General features: G+C 42.7%; 1 protein-coding gene across 2 annotated transcripts in view; it reads right to left on the bottom strand.

Annotated features, from left to right (window-relative positions):
• OLFM3 (olfactomedin 3) overlaps nt 1-18100 on the bottom strand; it is a 675349-nt gene that overhangs the window by 242290 nt on the left and 414959 nt on the right. The window lies entirely within an intron of this gene.

Genomic DNA, 18100 nt, shown 5'->3' with positions numbered 1-18100 from the left:
CCATTATTATATCGCTGCCCCTACCCCCGCCCCGACGAACTGAGGCCATAATCCTTTTAACCCTTGCCTCGTTTGCCAGTGAACCCCCCAGTCTTCCATGTGTTATATTCCAAATACTCTGAAAACTTTCACTGCTTTACTGCTTTTCAAACGGGTCTTTTCCCTACCAATAAACAAAATGAAATACTTTTCACACTTGTTACTTTAATGGCAGCCGCGCACCTTTCTTTATAGCGGTTCGCCGTATTTACATTAACTAAGTATTTTTTTTAAGACTTTCACTTTAATGAAAGACATTATTGGCGGCCACGCACCGTAGAGCACCTTTCTGAAATGATTAGGACTGAAAAATGCGCAGTATTGACGCCGGGCATTAAAGGGGAGCTTTAAGTTATGGATCAGCAGCTGCAGGGGGAAAATGGAGCAGCCTTCCCCAGAGGCAGCACAGCCAGCACTCCCTGAGCGAGGCATAGTGAGTACACAGATACCTCATCAGCACTCCCTCCCACTGCTTTTAACTGCATCAGCACTGCAGACATGGGACAAGCCACCAGTCACTTAAAGTTTATTTACCTACAGACCACCTTGATGGACAGAAGCAGTGACCACAGATGGGTGGCCAGGTCCTGAAAACTTTTTTTTATCACCGTATTTCTGGCCGGAATGTTTTTCCCCAACGAGAGAGATGTGTTTGAACGAGTGTGGGCGAACATTTGTTTTTCATTTGGCTCGCCATTTTTGTGTGTAAAAAGACAACCGCAGCGGGTGACTTTATTTTCTTAAAGGAAAAGTACAGGGAGTTGGGCACAACGATACCAGCTTAGTAAAACAGGTAAAATTATTTCTAGGCCAGAATTTAAATAAAGCATTTAACAGTTCAGCCAACCTACAACACCTATAGTTCATGTCAAAGTCATTATTTGTAAGACGCTATCTTTAAACATGATACTCACAGCTTTACTCCACAAACATACAACTTTCACTAAATTACTCTTGAGTACATTTCCTAAACTCGTCAGCTTTTCTGCACTCTTTTCACAGTATCCCTACTCATCTCACACTTACTCCTTTCTGTAACCTTCACTCCCAGCATTTGTACTCTTCCTTTTTTCCCTTTCTCTGGCACTCTTTCTCTCTCCTTCACACTTCCACTTCCTGCTGTCTTTTCTTTCTCTCATGCGTTTTCCACTCATGTTTCCTGCAATGACTTTAACACTCTGTCTCCCTTTTTTCACAACTCTTCTTTCATTCTCCCTCTTTTTCGGACACGCACTAGCTCTCCGCCATAACCATTCTCAGAAGAGCTTTGCTCCTGTTTGCACATCAGATTCTTTAAAGGAATGCTGCACACAAACAGGAAGCATTCAACTTTCCTATTTCGGACAGATTTAGGGGAATACAAACATGAATCGTCTTTCAGCTCTTCACAACACCCTCATCCAGGGTGGGCAGCCATCAGCACAGTCCCACTGGTGCAGACTGGGTGAATTTCATTGTAAGAGGCGCTTCACGTATCTCCTTACAAAGAGGTGCAACAGCCTGTAGAAATGCGCGACTCACGGCTCCCTACCAGGTTGGGTGCATATTACATGTTGTCTCGAGCCCACAATGGAAGCTCATCCACTCATTCAACCTTTGCATTATGGGAGTTGTAGTCTTACTAGAAAAAAGCATCATTACATTGAACAGGATGGAAACACTGGAAACATGGCTGTGTACACACTCTGGTTCTCTCGGAAGAGCTCTGCACCTGTTTGCACATCACCTTCTTTAAGGAAACAATGCACATAAACAGAAAATAATCGACTTTGCTCTTCAGGACAAATATGCAGAATAAAAACATAAAACATGCCTTTTCAAACATTCACTCTCTCAAATACATGCTCTTCTCCTCTTCTTAGGGTGTCTTTTACATACAGAAAAATACCTCTTTAGGCATCTGTTGCCTGCTTTCCCCTTCTTTCTCTCTTCCTCACACACTCCTTTGCCACCCCTATCTCAATGTCAATAGCCACTACCTTCACACACTACCTATCCCTTGCATTCTTCCTTTCTAGCTATTCTCTACAGCTCTCACCACTTTCTATTAATCGTGCCACATAATCTTACTACACAAATACACCTCACAACACAGTTCCACACCACACAAATAAACAACTAACTATTCCAATACAACACACATAATTCCACTGCACACCACATACATCCACTACACTACAAAACAAAACACATAGGTTAAAAACATTATCATTTACAATGCCAATAGTTCTAACTCTAACAAATGCGAGACTTTTTGCATTGCAAATGCTTGTTTTGTTTTGTATAAGGGATAGTTTCCCGGGGTGGACACAGGAGAAGGGGTGAGGAGAGCGAGAGAGAGAAGGAGCATCTTAGAACAAGCTCTGTAGCTTTGCCTACTTGACCCATACAACGTGAGTGCACTTCTTAACAAGACTTCTCGTGCTGACATCTTTTTCTGGTCTTGCCTGGGAAATACAAAGTAGGTATGTCACAGTAGTGGTAGTGTAGGGAAAGACTAATGCTTTTTATTCATTCACCGCAGATAAAGACCGAACTTGACGTGGGGGTAATCATTGCCTATGTTCTGCTTCTGGAGATCATCATTCTCGTTATTATTCATTGTATGAAGCTAGCCTGTAGGTTTAGATTTGTATTAGTTCCCATGTACTGAGGTGCTTGTACATTCAGTTGTTTTTGGCTTTGTAATACCTCAGCAAATTGGAATTCTGAGTCTGTAGTTCTTTAGAGTCATGTCCTTATAGACTTTGGAATCGCTTCGATGATTTATTTCTCCCCTCTACACTTCTCAGCAGGTAACAAAAGTTCAGTTGACCCGGAGTTCCAAAGTAAATTTTGTAGGGAGGCACTCAACCCCATCATACCTCTACTTAAGAGGGCAGATTTATCAAAATGTCACACAACACAGCACAGCAAGACACCTTGCTGCGGTGTGTTGCGTGACAGGGAGAGGTGCAAGGATGCCTGCTTTGCAAGATTTATGCAGTAAGGCACACCTCCTACAGAAAAAAATATTCAGACGAATTTTCATTTTTATATTTGTGCCACAGAATGTAAAAAAATACATACTTTTCCTTGTTATGCCTCTCCTGGAAAGGTGTAGCATTTTGAAGTATTTCCAAATCTAATGCTCATGGTAAATCTGGGAATGTGGCAAATCCATGGGTCGATGTTTGGGAACACTCATGCTCCACCCATGGAATGTCTCCCTGGGGCAGAGTAACACAAAATCTAGAGGGAAAATATAGAGGGACCCACTTGTTTGCAGTGAACTACCAAGACAAATGCTTTCTTTGCACAGTTACTGGCTCGCTATTCCAAATCATGTCAGGGTTATGGGTGAGGCTATGATTTAATTATGTATACATTTAAAAACACAAGATAAAGTTGACCAACTGTTTTCTTTGATTTTATTATCATTTGACAATGACATGAATTAAAGGATACAAGTTGCAAAAAGCCACTTTCTTTAAGACTTATTTTATTTTAGCCTTAAACTGTTGGAATTTGAGCCAATTATAATTTATGCCAATTAAGTCTGCCAATCAATGCACTGAATATTTTGAAAATACCAATAGAACAAAAGGTTTTTACTTGTAGATAAAGAAAGCATGCTACGCTTGGATGAATAATGTGCAGTGTACTGTGAAGGAAACAGGTCTTTTTTCACTTTGATGTATCCCCCCTCTTGCAATCTCCACTGCCCGCCCCACATTTCTTTCTGAATATCAATAATAAACACTGCCTGGTGCCCTGAATCTTATACTCTTTCACAGATTGTTATTTCCTCACCCACTTCATCAAAAATGTACCATTGATGTCATTCATTCACATTAACACATATTTTCAATTTAACTGTAACACTTTGATGACCCTACAGCTCTGGAATAGTGGATTTCAGGTCAAAGATATGAATATGCAGCCCCGGTCCGTGCAGGTAACAGCGGTGAGCGGTGAGGCCGAGTATCGGGGATTTCGAGTGACGATGCAGAAGGAAAATTCATTATTTATTTAATTTTCCCTCTGCATCGTCCCTCGAAATCTCCCCTTGCTTGGCCCCACTGCTCCACAGCTGTTACCTGCATGGACCGCAGCTTTGAGTATGTACATTACCACTGGAATGTGGGTGACTTTACTACTCGAGATATGCATGTACGAATTATAGGGTAACTATTAATAGATATATTAAATTATCAATTGCACAATGCTAGACCTGTCAGCCTACATGAGACCTTCCCGCATACTTTTTTGGGAGATTTTTGTAACACAGGATGTCGTGGGCGTTCAGAAGGCTGCCGCTCAAGTCAAAGATGTACTCGGGCGGCAACAAAATCAACTCAAGTAGCTGTGCCCTCTGGCGTGCCTTGTGGTACCGTTCACACTGACTTTTCAGAGTAAAATGCACGCCCGGCACTAAATCACAGCTAGAGCAAGATCCATTGGCGGAACACAGTATTTATGCAGCTCCGAAGAATTCCGCACAGTCAAATTCTGTGAGTTCCACCTGCCCCTAAAATTTAGGGCCTTCCCTTGTTGTCACTTATTTGTATTATAAAGAAAGGGTTACACCTGGCAAAAAGTTGATTTTGACAGGTCGAAGTGGCAGATTACCTCTGCACACAAGCTGCAATGGATGGCATGAGACATGTTTAAAGGGCTACTTAAGGTGGTGGCACAATAAAAGCTGACCCACTATCAGTGTTTATTTAACAGGCCCTGGCTACATGTAGCACTACTTTACTACGAACGTAAACGTAAATGAAATATACCAATTGCGTGGAAGCCAATTTTTCCATTTTTAGCGGGAGCACTCACACTTTAGCACTGATTAGCAGAGGTAAAGTTCGCAGATTTCTTATGCCCAAAAAAACGGGATCAGAAAAAGGCCACCTCGGGGCCCAGTAACCTTTGTATGCCCTTCTGGTCCTCTGAACGGGGTAATAACACAGTCATACACTGTTAACTCTCTCTTTGGAAATGACATAGTGATTATGCCTGTGTTTGGTGGAAATCTGGGAATAAAGAAATAGTAGTGCATGCATGTCAAAGCCAATGAGATATTACTGGAATAGAAATACACAAAGAATACCCATACTCCTTAAGACACGTTCTAATTTTCTCTTTCATTGAGTCCAATTGAGATCATGAAATTCTGCGAGGTGCCTTTAGAACACAGCACTCACTGCGCAGTGCTCGCAAGGGTAGTGCATGGTTTAAAGTCTGGAGTCATTGGTTAAGCCATCATATAAAAGTCCTTGAATGAGGGGAGACTGCATCCAAATGATAGCACAATGTACACATTTAGGAAAGGAAGAAATCTGGAAGGAAGGAATGAGAGAATCATGTAACATTAGCTGCAGATCAATGATGTATTGTGGCAGCTTTAACGATTTGAGCGAAAAAGGCTCGGCAGCATGTGGGATTTGGAATTAAGAATGTATGAGTAAAAATCTCCCCTACAGCCCCTAAATGGAATGAAGTATTTTCGTTGGTTGGGTTATTCATAGAGACGTTACCTCCAACGCTGCCATTAGTTGCTACATTAAATCACTTATAATCGGAAAGCAACCACTAGAGCATTAATGCTCTGGGAAAACATTGCTAGTAAAATCGTGTTAATAAGTAATGCTATTACATTTAAAGTCATATTTGTTTTCAGCTGACCTGTGTCGTACATCAATTATTGAGTACATAATTGCCTCAGTATTATGCATACACACCTGCCAGCTTTCTCACTGAAACTCTCCTTGCATTCATGATCTGCGTGTTGTGATTGGTAAATAACATTTATAACATTTTAATTTTGGCCGATTACTAACATATTAAAAAAAGTGGTAGGGTTTGGTACACTATATATTGATACATTTGTACTAGTTTACATTTTATCTGACTTTTTCACTCTGGCTCTAATCTAAAGTTCTTTGAAAGTGAAAAATGTGTGGAAAGTGGATTTCCGTGCATTTAAGGTAATTTTCTATTTACAAAAACATGGTGTTACTGTATCAGAAAACACATTAATCCAACCTCTCTTCCTCTGCAGTAAATGCAGGTTTACACCTTATGATAATAATACAATCTGCCTGAACTATGTGTCCCCTAACGGTGGCGCAGAAAATGCTGACTAGCCCCAGCGCAGGCACCCTGCCACCATGTGGCAAGGGAGCCTACAGTACAGGCGGTGATTATATATATATATATATATATATATATATATATATATATATATATATATATATATATATATATATATATATATATATATATAAGGCGATCCCTGCAATCCTGGCAGGAACAAGAAAGCCACTCCGCTTTTGAGGTTGCAAATATTACAGGTTTATTTTCTGCAGCAAAGACAAGTTTCGATCTCTGGTCACATGACCTCTTGCCAGTTCCATGTATATTTGAAGACATAGTGATGTGCACGGCGCAGCATGCAGTGAGACCTAAAGAAAATACTATGGTGAGTTCTGTTATTTTAATAAAATAAACTTTGTTGATGTCACAAATGCTTTCGAAAAAATATAAACGTAAACCATTGTATACAAGCCAAACGCGTTTCGGGCAACACTCTGCCCTTGGTCACTGGCTACAACAAAAATTCACGGCTGCAGGGAAGAAAACTTTATAATTATCGACCCGCCTCAGTGGGTGTATGCCACATTGCTGTATCCATGGTCCATGTAGTGTTTCTCTTTAAACCTCCGTAAATACTGTCACAGTTTGTTGTAAATAAAGATACATTCCCACGTGGGTTACCTCTGGAGGGAAATCATGATTATGATGCTAATATAAAGTCTCACATTAAGCGGACTCTCTTGTCCTCTCAGGTCACGGAACTTCAGGAGCCAACGGTCCGCTTTCATGCAGAGGGGCATTTTTGCAGCGAGGCACGCTGCTATAAATCCACCAAAAACAAGTTGCCCATGTAAAAATGCCATAGAACAAGAAAGTTTACTTCATACTTTGTGGGGAGTCTTTGTTTGAGGACAGAGTAAGAGACAGACAGCTGGTTATTGGCCCCATCCCAAACCCACTAGGGTAACACTTGTATTTTTTTCCAGAATTGGCACCCCTCACTGTTTTAATAAACTATACATACCAGCGGCAATTCCAGGCCTATGCCCACTGAGGTGGGACTTAATATGCAATGTGGATGTATAAAACAGTGTAGCTACTGCTTGCTGATTTGCCTATGAACAAGAACGCTGGACGTTCGAAATGCATAAGGCTTGTACTACTGGTGTGTGGTGCTCAACCAACTTCCCCGTGATCCTCTTAAAGAAGGAGAAAGCCCCCCATGTGTTGGCATCCTCACTTGGGCAAACCTTGTTTTTTATGGAATTTGTTGCGGCCGGTCATGAAGATACCCCACCGAGGAAGTAAGGCACAGAATGAAGCAAGAGAAATGAAGAAAGAGGCAACAGAAGTCCAGAAAGACGAAGAAAAGTGCAGGAAGAAGCAAGAGATATACAGAAAGTACCAACAGAGGTGCAGAAAAAAGCCTTGTTGCAAAGTCATCCTGTGCCCCCAACTTTTTACTGACTGCTACTGGTAGTAACTGACTTTGACTAACCAGGCCTGGAGTCAGGGCTATGTTGAAAGACACTTAGAATACAGTGAAAAAACCTACATACACTAGGGTACACTATGGGTTGGTGTACCCTTGTGATTGGCATGACCTCCCTTGTAAGGCCCTAGTACATAATAGGGCAGGGAGATTAAAACTACCTCTAGCTTAGAGGTAGAGAAAGAGGCAAGTGTAGTGCATAAACAGACAGGAAAGGTGCAGAAACAGGCAACGCGGGTGCAGGAAGAGGCACGTGAGGTACAGAAAGAAGTAAGAGCAGTGCAGAAAGAACCAACAGACATTCAAAAAGAGGCAAGAGGGGGGCAGAAAAAAGTAGGAGGCGTGCACAAAGAGGCAAGAGTGGTACAGAAAGAGACAGGAGCATTGTGGAAAGAAGGAAGAGAAGTGCAGAAGAAGCGAAGAGAAATGCTGAAAGAAGCAACAGAGGTTTAAAAAGAAGCAATATACGTATAGAAAGAGGCAAGTGAGGTGCAGAAAGAAGCAAGAGCATTGCAGAAAGAACCAACAGAGGTGCAAAAAGAGGCAAGAGGGGTAAAGAAAGAGGCAGGAGAGGTGCACAAAAAGGCAAAAGAGGTACAGAAAGAGACAGGAGGGGTGCAAAAAGAAGGAAGAGAAGTGCAGAAAGAGGCAAGAGAATTGCTGAAAGATGCAACTTGTATGTAGAAAGAAGCAAGAGAAGTGCAGAAAGAGGCAAATGAGGTGCAGAAAGAAGCAGGAACAGTGTAGAAAGAACCAACAGAGGTGCTAAAAGAGGCAAAAGAGGTGAAGGAAGCAATAGGGGTGCAGAAAGAAGGACGAGGTGTGCAGAAAGAAGCAACGGAGGTGTTGAAAGAGGCCCAAGTGGTGCAGAAAGACGAAAGAGAAGTGCAGAAAGAAGCAACAGAGGTGCTGAAAGTGGCACCCTGGGTGCAGAAAGAAGCAACGGAGGTACAGAAAGAGACAAGAGTGGTGCAGTAAGAGGAAAGAGAGGTGTAGAAAGAGGCATGAGAGTTGCACAGATATGGAAGAAGGGTGCAGAATGAGGCAGGAGGGGTGCAGAAAGAAGCAACAGAGGTACAGCACCAAGCAAGAGAGTGCAGAAAGAGGCAAGAGGATTGCTGAAAGAAGCAACAGAGGTTTAGAAAGAAGCAAGAGAAGGGCAGAAAGAGGCAAGTGGGGTGCAGAAAGAAGCTAGAGCAGTGCAGAAAGAACGAACAGAGGTGCTGAAAGATGCAACAGAGTTGCTGAAAGAGTCATGAAGGGTGCAGAATGAAGGAAGAGGAGTGCAGAAAGAAGCAATAGAGGTACAAAAAGAGGTGAGAGTGGTGCAGAAAGAGGGAGGAGAGGTGAAGAAAGAGGCTACAGAGTTGTACAAAGAGGAAAGTTGGGTGCAGCAAGAGAAGTGCAGAAAGAAGCAACCGAGGTTCAAAAAGACGCAAAAGTGGTACAGAAAGAGGGGAAAGAGATGTAGAAAGAGGCTAGAGAGTTGTACAAAGAGGGAAGACGGGTGCAGAAAGAGGAAAGATGGGTGCAGAAACAGGTAGGAGAACTTCAGAAAGAGGCAAGAGAATTGCTGAAAGAATCAATAGAGGTAGAAACAAGCAAGACAAGTGCAGAAAGAGGCAACTGAGATGCAGAAACAGGCAAAAAAGGGACAGAAAGAGGGAAGACGAGTACAGAAAGAGACAACAGGGGTCCAGAAAGAAGCAAGACAGGTGCAGAAAGAAGCATGGAAAGTGCAGAATGAAGAAACAGGGGTGCATAAATGGCAAGAGAAGTGCTGAAAGAAGCAGCGGAGTTGCAGAGGGAGGCAAGGGAAATCCTGAAAAGGCAAGAGGGTTGCAGTCAAAAACAGGCAAAAGAGGTACAGAAAGAGAAAACAGAGGTGCAGACAGAGGCAAGAGAGGTGAAGAAACTAGTAAAAGGGGTTAAGAAAGAGGCAAGAGAGATGCAGATACAGGCAAAAGAGGTACAGAAAGAGGGAACAGGTCGACAGACTGAGGCAAGAGAAGTGCAGGAAAAGGGAAGAGGGATGCAGAAAAAGGAAAGAGGTACAGGAAGAAGCCAGAGCAGTACAGAAAGAACCAACAGAGGTGCATAAAGAGGCAATAGGGGCACAGAAAGAGGTAAGTGAAGTTCAGAACAAAGCAAAAGAGGTGCATAAAGAACCTACAGAGGTTGAAAAAGAGGCAAGAGGGGTGAAGAAAGGGATAGGAGAGGTGCACAAAGAGGCAAGAGGGGTACATAAAGAGACAGGAGGAGTGCAGGAAGAGGAAGAGAACTGCAGAAAGAATTAACAGAGGTACTAAAAGAGGCATGAAGGGGAGAAAAAGAGATAAGTCAGGTGAAGGAAGAAGGAACAGAGCTACCAAATAGGCAAGAGCAGTACAGAAATAGGGAAGAAAGATATAGAAAGAGACAAGAGAGTTGCACAAAGAGAGAAGAGGGGGCAGAAACTGGCAAAATGGGTACAGAAAGAAGCAAGTGAGGTGCAAAATGAGGAAAAAGAGTTACAGTAAGAGGCAAGTGAAGTACAGAAGGAGGCAAGAGAACTGCAGAAAGAGGTAATAGAGGTGCCGAAAGAGGCAAGTGAGGTGCAAAAAGAAGCAAGATAAGTGCAGAAAGATGCAAGGTAAGTACAGCAAGAAGCAACAGAAGTGCAGAAAGGGGGAAGAGGGGTGGTAAGAGAGGCAAGAGGGGTGTAGAAAGAAGCCAGACAAGTACAGAAAGAAACAAAAGAAGTGGAGAAAGAAGGAATAGAGGTACAGACAGAAAGAAGAAAATGTGGTGTAGAATGTGGCAACAGGTGTGCAGAAAGAGGGAAGAGAGGTACAGAAAATACAAGAGATTGGCAGAATGAGATCAAGAGAAGTGCAGAAAAAGAAAGAAATGTGAAGAAAGATGCAACATAAATGCAGAAAGAGGCAAGAGAGGCACAGAGGAAAACAAGAGTGGCTTGCACACCATTAGTACCAATTTAACACCCAAATTTAGCTATAAGTAAAAGGTGACCATTCTAGGTTTGCAAAGGGCCTACCAACACACTGTAACACTTGTTGCTGCATTTTTGGTAACGCTTGAGCCGTTTGAGCTAGAAACAAGGCTTTTTTTGTTCAAATCTGCAGATTAGGGTGAAGATGATGAATTATGTGGCTAGTGCAGAAAATGTAAAACTGTGCGAAAGTCGGTGTAGCCAAACAGTCACATAATTCCAGTGGCCCTGCTCATACCTCTGACTAGGTCCACAAGTGCTCCTAAGCGATTGCATCTTTTTTTGTCTCACTGAGTTCATAGTTGAGCTTCTATGGAAACAAGGAAGACTAAACCTGAGGTTACCACTCCACAACACAGACTACCATACCACATAATCACTCTCCATAACACGTAATCCCATTCTACATAATTCCTATACACTACATACCACATACTTTCTATCCACATAATTTCACTGCACAATATACCACAAAATTCCACCACACACAACATACATCCACTCCACTCCAAAAAACATGATTAAAAAACTTTTGCATTTACAACGCCAATAGCTCTAATTCTCACAAATGCAAAACCTATTACATTGCAAACACTTCTTTAACTAGTAGTCTCGTTTGCTGAGCGGTGGAGAAATGGTGCTGGGCCTCCAACCAGTGCTCAGAAATTCCACTGCAGAGGGCTTACAGAAGGCCCCAAAGTCCCTCAGAAGTAAATTGGACTTCATACCCCATCTTGCAGTCTGCCAGGAGGTGCATTTGCAGAGTGGTGGAGAAAGGGGGGCATGGCCTTCAAAGACGTTTTAGCAATCCCATTGTGTAGCACTTACTGGAGGTAACTAGAGGATTAGTTGGATCCCAAGGACATCCTTAAGGGGGCCAACTGCCCGTCCTATTACCTCCAGTAAGACCCAGACAGCAGGATTGCTAAGTTCTCAGAGCAGGCCGCAACCCCTTTTGCCCACCATTCTACAAACATGCTCTCTGGGATTGCTGAGAGGTGTGTTTGCAGAGTGGGGTAAAAAGGGGGCATGGCCTTGACTACCTCTCTGCAATCCAGCTGTGTGGTGCTTAGTGGATGTACCTGGTGGGTTAGTTGGTCCCCAGGGACCCTCAGTGTTCAAGAGGACTTAACTATTTCGTTATGGATGTTCTGTTAAATAGATTCCTTTATTTTCCTTTTCTTTTTACTGTAACAATGGTATCAATCGTTATATTATAATAGATTGTCCTATTGGTACAGAACAGGAATGGGAGATTTTTCAGCGCCATCTGTAATATAATTATCAAATATTTATAAAAACTTGATCAGATATTTTTATGTATATTAAAATATAGCTATGCATACGTTGTTACTTTAAATATTTCATAAACCTTACATTTCGGAATGTTATTTTCTAATTTCTTATTTGCGATTTCTATTCACCTTCTCCCTAAAGAATATATAGGACCTGTACTATATATTATAAGAGTAACATTCTATATATTCTTTGGTGAGTATGTGATTTATTAGCGGAACAGTCTGCAACTTGTAAACAGTACGACAGCATGTGTCTGAATTGTACAGAATAATACAAATTTTGAAAATAATAATGCATGCATTTCTATGTAATATGAAACAATTTAGATTTTACTGTTTTACTTGTTCTCTTGATCTGAGATAATGTAGTGCGGGAGTGTTTGTTGTAGCACTTTTATTCTACTTTATCTAAAAGTAACTGATGTCCTCTTACATCAACTAGAATGTGGGGCAACACTTTTACAAACTGTAGCACAAAAATTAACTATATAGCTAAGCTTAACTGATATTTTATGATATTCCATTTTTAATTGTCACCCCTTTCATATATACTGCAACAGTTTCTGAAGAAAGTTTATTTGTATTTGCTTAACCCCTTCGATGCTCATGACGAGCTCAGCTCGTCATGAGGCACAGTGGAGCTGTGCTTATGACGAGCTGAGCTCGTCATGAACAATGGTAGTCATAAAATGACAGCACAGGAGGGGAAAAGCCACAGCAGCCAAGGTTTTAAAAAAACTGTTTCAAACCTAGACTGAAATTTTTTCTGCACAACCACACCTACCCATCATGAAAGTAAACACCACATTGTAAGTACATAGTAGTACTAAGAAGTATGTCACCTACAAGCTTGATAAAAGAGAACAGCGCAAAACACTGTCATTTTTCCGCCGTGATTTATACACCACACGGCAATTATATAAATGGCCCTTGAAACATATATAAAAAATTGTTTACCTCATAATTCCTATCCACCACCTTATGGGCACTGTACACAGTTAATAGTTTTCCTAACCTGCCCTCTACTACTTTCTGTTCCCATACTTCTTTGGAAAATGCATCACAATATCACTGACAACAGTGAACCGTTCCCACCCAATAAGGAGCAAACTTGTGTTTGGAACACTTTACCCATTGAAATGTCCACCTTGTTCCAAAGATGAGCAAGGAATCACTGCTAAGCCTTCTCCTTTTAATACTTTACAGCCAATGAACATTAAACTTCATAAAGTCCCGCTTGGAGCACATTACCCTAATACTCCCTGAACAGGAAGGGATCCTTAATAAAACTTTTCCACAAACTTCTTCTTCGACGAACGGTTCCTATGAAAAAAAAATATATAAATCTCCAGCACAGTAAGTATTTCAATTAGCAACATATTGTGGTGAACTTCTAACCTCTGTATTCATGCAACTGATCCCTGAACTGTTAGTATGGTAACAGGCAGAAAGGTAGTGGTTGTACAAAAAAACGTTATATTTACCTTGGATCCTCTACAAGACAGAAACGAAACCAAAATACCACCTTTGCAACCCCTTTGCACAATTTCATTTAATAAAAAAAAGCCCCGGAGGTGGGGGGGGGGGGGGGGGGGGGGGATTGCGTGGAGGAGAAAGCGGTCCCTGGAACTCCGGGTGGCATGAGCCCCCCGCATACATATAGTGAAAGATCCGGGGGTAGCAATCACCTTGCAGGGGAGACCCTCTAGGCCCTCATTATGAAAAACAAATTGCCCCAGAGATTTGACCCCCCCGGAGGCTAATTAACAATTAAACGGGCTTCACGTTTTATTTTATTTTTCGCCCAATACGCGTTCCCTGCGTTTTTTTAATGAAAAAAAATATCCCGAGTGACGTCATATATGGCGCCCCGTACAAGTACTCCACGTAAGATTCTAATTGTTCAAAAACATATATTTATGTATTTATTGTACATATTAACAGAAGACATTATCTGGGATAATCATAAAATACTTTATTAAAACTGTAAAAAGCGTATATTACTTTTAAAAACAATTACAGAAATATCGCACGTACGTCGTAAGAGTAAAGATAGTTTGAAGACTTATACATTTTATAAAACAATATAGCACTGCACACTAAAGAAGAAAAGTCAACACAAATATTGACCTCTCTCCCAACATTTAAAAGCCCTTGGGGGCGGTGATAAATTAATCGAGACAGAATACGATAGTACAGCCTACTGTGCTCACGCTACCAGAAAAACACAACAACAGTTCAAAGCCCAGATTTCCATTGTAGTGATTTCTTAGTTGCAGGTCTAGTTGTCAGACACACACTCTCTCATGGCTGGTATACACCCACACCACACCTATCCAGCACATCCGTCACTACACACGTGACACTATGTATAAAAAGACGGGCACACGTGTTTTACGCCATTTTAGAGTTGTTCCCAAACTACTGTACAAGGGGGCCCACTACTACATGCATGGCCTCTTGGGTCACTCAGTTAGTGGTGCCCAGAGCACTTAGCGGGTTAACAACCTGCGATGATAATGATGGGAGCACGAGAATGGCGTTAGCCACATACATTTACCACTCATGATAAAGGCATAAGCATAATAATGGCGTTCTAGTGATGGACACGCGTTGTAATGGCTGTGGCTTACGTGCCTTAAATAACTTTTTACGTATACGTGTCACCAAGTCTGATAACATCGGAGGCCAAAAACAAACACAGGACATGTCATCGATCACAGACAAGATAGGGGGAGGGTAAAATGAAAGTAACAGGTATAAAAAAACAAAGGAAAACTACTAAAATGGCGGAGGATGGAGTATGTAATGAACGTTTGGCGCCTCGACAATATGATTATTAATATATTAGCGACATGTTAGATGTCCTTCACATCTAACATGAGCTTCGAATGGAATTCCATAAATCATATTATCAAGCCCATTATCACCACTTTATCAGCAGTTTCCTGCCGATAAAGCGGCGATAACTTTATCACCCACGCTTGATAATATGGACCTGTTTTTTTACCCCAATGCCCCCACGATCCTCGCCGCGTCCTTCGTGAGCCGGCATTGCTTTGTCAGAGAGAGCAGCTATCGAAAACCAATCTACTTTCCTACTTGAAAGAGAGACCAAATAAACATGCTCTCTCTTTCACATAGGAAAGCAGTTTGCTGTGGTAAAGTGGGAACAGCGACGCTCACGCCATAACATAGCAAACAGCAGTGTCCAGGGGGTAGGCATCCCAAGACACTGCAGGAGTCGGCCCTGGGAGGCGGTTATCCCCATGGCCATCAAGAGCAACAGGAGGGGGGCCGGGCGACCCCCTCCCAACATTAAAAAGCCCTGGGGGGTACAGCTCCTCAGGGCTGAAAGATCATTTTACATAATACTGCCCCAGGAAGGTAGCGGTCCCCTGGGCGTGTACAGGGGGAGGGGGAGCTGAAAACATATATATATTTTTTTTAAACCCTCAGGGGGTGGTGGTCCCTAGGGCTGCAGGGGGGCTTACAAGCCCCCGAGATTAGGCCCCCCGCGAGGCTAATTAAGAATAAAACATATTTCTAGTTTTTTTTAACCTATACGCGTACCCCGCGATTTCTTATATATATCTATTTTTTCAAATTGGGAGCCTAAAGATCCATCTGGGACCCCCTGAGCAGGCCTAGAAGATCAGGATCTTTCTACACTGCCCCCTTTCCTTTTTTTTCAAGTTTGTTGTACTGATTTCTTGTGACTCGGTTCTACCGAGCCACAAGATGGCTGACAACACTTCCTGGTTTGGAGTGTTGACAGACAGTTGACATCCAATCAGCAAGCAGCTCGTGCTCGTAATTGTACGGATTTCGGTACGCGTGCTGTACTTCGTCTCTAGATATCGCTATGATTTTACTTTTGATTTTCTCAGGAGCTACTGAACGGATTTACACCATTAAACAAAAAGCACAATCTGCAAACCGAACTCTACCTTTCTGCTGTAGCCCTGCCTAAGGGTCCCTATGGAAAATTGCATGGGGAAAACATGTTTTGGGAACCCCCTTTTTCTCGGGCCCCCACTTGACAAATCACCCCCAAACTTTCAGGGAAGGAGCAGAGCAGAGCAGGCCATTTTCTTGGAGAAATTCATGAAGATTTGTCCACCAGCGCCAAAGTTATGCCAAATAGAATGTTGTGGATTTCCTAGAAAAAGTAGGTCCTAACTATAATTACCTACTGGCGGCCGCCAGTAGGTAACATATATATAAATCACCCCTAGGGTAGGTCCTACACAGTCCAGAGTGCAGTGTATTTAAAAAGTTGGAAATCTGCTTTTAAGTTTTAAATGTCCTGAAAATGAAAAACTCCTAAATTCATTTCTCACTGCTTCAAGGCCTACCTTTTCCGTAGGATAACATTGGGTTATCCTATTACATTTATTAAGTGATAACCTTCAAATGGGAGCAGGTAGAGAGGACATGTTTGGAGCCTATAAAATTGCGATTGAAAGCCCTCTTTCATGGTAAAGTCAATTTTTTGGTCACAAGCTGAAAATGCCACTTGACATTTTCTTGTCCCAAAATTTGGTGTCTGCTGCCTGTATCCCGGGTCACATGACTAGTATTGTTGGCAGTTGGAGTCTGTGTTTTGCTCCCAAGCAGCTACTTGTTGATGGGATGGGCCACTCTTAGTTGATGAACACCACACTGGGCATTTTCACAAAGGGTTTGACGCTAGTTATGGTGACCCCAGCAAATCCAGGGCCAGGGCAGGGAGGCAGAAAATTCAAAGCACCTATGGGTTGGAAACCTCTTGAAGCTTCTTATCCTTGGTTGGCACGAGATATAAATATTGGACCTCAGACTCCAAACTCTTTAGTACACATCTGAACCTGTGAAAGACTCAGAAGGACTGGTGTGTTGATCAGCAGCATGAAGGACTGCCACTCTATGGCCTGCTATGCTGCCCTGCTGCCTGAGTGAAGGATTGGACTTGTATCTTGAAAACAGGACCACCTGACTGACTCCAAAGGCTAGTAGGCTGGTCTCCTGAGCAGATGCCTCAGGGACATGACAGGCTTTCTCCATCTTCTACTGAGCACCTGGACTCTGCCAGTTGTGTGTCCTACCATCCCAAATGGTGCCACCCCAGTCCTGGACCCTTGGAAGTGGGCCTGAAGGTGCTCTAACAGCCTCAACTGTGGTCCCAGCAAAATAAAAACATGGGAGCTGCAGAGCGATGCGTCGCTGACCAGAAAATCTTTTTTGGAGCTACTGCGTGATGCATCGCCTCACCATATTCTGCATTTGGACTGCTGCATAGTTCATCTCTGGCTCAATACTTTTCATAGCCGCTCAAAGCATTTCAGGAACTGCTGCTGTGCTATGCGCCCTTGACATAGGCCTTCACATCGCAAGCCCCTTGTCAACGGTCTCCTCAATGGTTAAGCAGGACTCAGCATTGCAAAACTTGCTGTTTGTTCAGAACTAGCTGGTGCATAACTGGACTTCACAGCACAAGCCCCTTGTTGCAGGCATCCGGAGGGTTAAACGTAGATTAATTTTGAGTTTGTTTGTGAATTCACCCTGACAATGACTGTGGTTGCTGCATGAGGATGGTTTCAGCCCCCTCAATAAGTAACCCAATTTCTTACAGCTGCTGACTTCTAATATGAAAGTATTCCTCTTTCTACCATCACTTTTGTGATCACATGGTCGTGCTTATACCATCCCCATCAGGTCAATATTTGCATTAAGGTGTGGAAAGCATGCAGCCCCCTTCCCAAACCTTGCAAAGTCCACTAGTCTCCATATACAGGGCTGATATCTAGATTAAAGGGAGGGGCATGTGGCCCCTCTCCCCAAGCCTTGTACAGACCCCCAGAAACCCATTCCAGTGGCAAATATTTATGTTTTGGCTATATGCAGCCCCCTCTCTAAGCAAATGATCGCATCCCGATACAGCTTAAGGTTCCCGGAAATCTGTTGCACTTTCTTGGGCATGGACCACAATTTTGCTCCCGTCTACGTAGGAGCAGAAAAAACACTGCACCCACCTGGGTGGGAGCAAATTCAATGAAATGGTTCATGTCACCACCATAATGAGTGCTGGCTAGGGAGCGGACTGGAACCACAGAGGCATTGGAGCTCCCCTTGCAGCCCCCAACGATGTTGTTTTATTGTGGTTGGCCCTCTGGGTCCCTGTGGTACCCCCTGAGTAGGCCTAGGGTATCAGGGTGCTTCTAC

Source organism: Lissotriton vulgaris, chromosome 1_1, assembly GCF_964263255.1.
Source record: "Lissotriton vulgaris chromosome 1_1, aLisVul1.2, whole genome shotgun sequence".
Taxonomy (NCBI): domain Eukaryota; kingdom Metazoa; phylum Chordata; class Amphibia; order Caudata; family Salamandridae; genus Lissotriton; species Lissotriton vulgaris.
This window is presented reverse-complemented; position numbering and strand designations above follow the sequence as displayed.